General features: G+C 37.2%; 1 pseudogene; it reads left to right on the top strand.

The window, feature by feature from the left end:
* The first annotated feature begins 1,115 nt into the window (after positions 1–1,115).
* LOC102826393 overlaps positions 1,116–2,705 on the top strand; it is a 26,112-nt pseudogene continuing 24,522 nt past the window's right edge.

Raw genomic sequence — 2,705 nt, 5'->3', positions numbered from 1 at the left:
TTCTTAGAAGCCAGGATGGATAGACTTCAACTCTCATACTTTAGACAAATTATCAGAGGGACCAGTCACTGGAGAAGAACATTATGCTTGGTAAAGTATGGAGGTCAGTGAAAAAGAGAAAGACCACCAACAAGATGATTTGGCATAGTGCAACAGCAATTGGCTCGATTGGAGCCAAGATTGTGTTTCATTCTGTTCTGTATAAGGTTGCTACACATCAGTACCAACTCAACGTCACCTAATAGCAACATGTGTGCTGTCCAGATCCAACCAAAACCAAAACAGTTGCTTGTGAGTTAATTCTGACTCATCGTGATCTCATCGTGATTTCACTGGCTGTGAGTTGCTAGAGATACATTGCTAGATCTTTCTTCCAGGGCAACTCTATGTAGATTTAAACTACCAGTACTCTGATTAGGAGCCAAATTTACAGGTGAGAATTTAGCAGTTTCTAAAAAATTTATAAAATAGCTTCATTATTGTTCAACGATAAATTTTTAATGATCCCTTTCACTAAAAAAATAACCAACTTTTTACTTATTTCAATGAATCAAAGATGCAATCTTATAGAACTAATAAAACCTGTCAACTTTTTCAACACTGTATCAGACACCTCTTTTTCTAATCAAAATTATATTAAAAGACACTGGAATTTCTAGTTGTTCTAGGATTTTTATTTAAGTAGACTATACATAGTTTTATTTATTAATGAAAATAATTTTATTTCAAATGCAAGGGGAGACGAATTTGTTCTCAGTAAAATATTGCACATAAATGATAACACTGGCCCCAGAAATGCTAAGAAAAAAAGCCTAAAGTAAGTATTTGATAATTTAATACAGAATCAGCCAGACCCTCCTTCTCCCATAGATGGTTAATATATTTGTGAGAATAAGAAATAATGCTGGCAATGTGCTATTGGGCATTCAGGCATACAGTGTAAGGGGAATGATTATCATCTTGTTTCCCTAGGGAAATGTGATCGTGTCAAGGTCCCCATTTTGTAAAGGTTAAAGGGGAAAAGTGATTTTCATGTTAGCATGAGGTAAGGAAATTTTAGCACTGGACTGAAACTTCCATTCCTCAAAACTATCAAGCAGGAGTATTTTTCAATGATGCCTACCTCTGAAAAGGATGTGATTGCTTGGAAATTGAGGTCACACCTGCTTAAATTGCCAGTGGATGTGCAACCTGAGGGAAGTGTCATTAAAGCGGTAAGAAAGCATTAAAGCTAGAAACCTGATTTATGCTCAGGTTGGTATAAGATCAAACAGAGAAAGAGCTAAATGCCTCTGATACTCTACTCATCCTTTAGTCAAAAATTAAATGTGAAACTAATTGCAAAATAAAGTCTTTCATTTGTAAATGCATTTTCCAAAAAAAAAAGTGTTGAATGGTGTTATATTACCTCTGTTGGTATTTTTTTTAGTTTATGTCACATGCATCGTACCTTTTGATGCCCAAGAATCTTGTAAAATAGGAAAGAAACATGTTTATTCCCATTATACAGGTCTCAGATTCTCAGAGATGATCATTTGTTTTCCCAAAGTGTGCAAGACAACTCAAAACACTGTAAAGAGGAAACTAAAAAATATTCTGCAGCACCCTTATAAGTATACTGTGAAGATTTCACCATTAATTTCCCTAAAAGACCTATGGCTATTAACTTGCTGTTTGTTGTTGTGAACCATCGAGTCAGTTCCAACTCACATCTAACCTGTATGGGGTTTCCAAGAATGCTGTGTAGAGCTTTCAATTGTTCTATGTGGCTACTGGCTACATTTTTTGGACAGTGTGATTACAGCCAGAAGAAACTTAGCCCAGCTGGCATCCAATGGAACATCAACTTGATCCATTACATTGATGACATAATGTGATCACACTGGACAAGCAAATAGTAGCAAGCTTGCTCTAGACCTTGGCAAGCGGTAGGGAAGATTTTTTTTGACTCTCAGTTTCCTTCTCTGTCTTCTGTATTGCCAGTTCTGAGTTATGTATTTAATTACTTATGTTGTCCAATCCTATATTTTCTCTTTGATCTTTCATATATTTCAACCTATTGTTGAGGTTATTTGTCAATCCATCACGCTAGGCATTTACTTTAGTTATTTAGATCCTCTACTTCACCTAACATTGATGTTTCCTGATGAGATGTCCCAAATAAACAAGACCAAGTCTCGCCATTCTAACTTTCAATGGGCATTCTGGTTATATTTCTATAAGTCTAATCTGTTACTTTTTCTGATAGTCTGATGTTTTCAAGTGTCGTTGAGTATACTTCAACTCATAGCAACTCTGTGTACAGTTTCTGAGGAGCAGCTGGTGTTTTGAACTGCTGACCTTGTGGTTAGCATTCTAGTGCTTATCCTACAGCAACACACTAGGACAGTCTGTAGTATATTCAATATTCTTGGCCAAAACCACAATTCAGATGCATCAATTCTTTATCTTTCCATTGTTCAGATTTTACATGCATATGTTGTTGTTGTCAGGTGTCATCGAGTTGGAACCGACTCATAGCGACCCCATGCATAGCAGAACGAAACAATGTCCGATCCTGGGCCAAACTCACTACCGCTCCCACACTGACGCCATCAATGATGCCAACTGGCTGATCCATCTCGTTGGGGGTCTTCCTCTTTTTCTCTGACCCTCCACCTTACCCAGCATGACATCCTTTTCCAGCGACTGTTCTCTCCGGACAA

The sequence above is a fragment of the Chrysochloris asiatica genome, unplaced genomic scaffold (assembly GCF_000296735.1).
Source record: "Chrysochloris asiatica unplaced genomic scaffold, ChrAsi1.0 scaffold00095, whole genome shotgun sequence".
In the NCBI taxonomy this organism is placed as follows: Eukaryota; Metazoa; Chordata; class Mammalia; order Afrosoricida; family Chrysochloridae; genus Chrysochloris; species Chrysochloris asiatica.
This window is presented reverse-complemented; position numbering and strand designations above follow the sequence as displayed.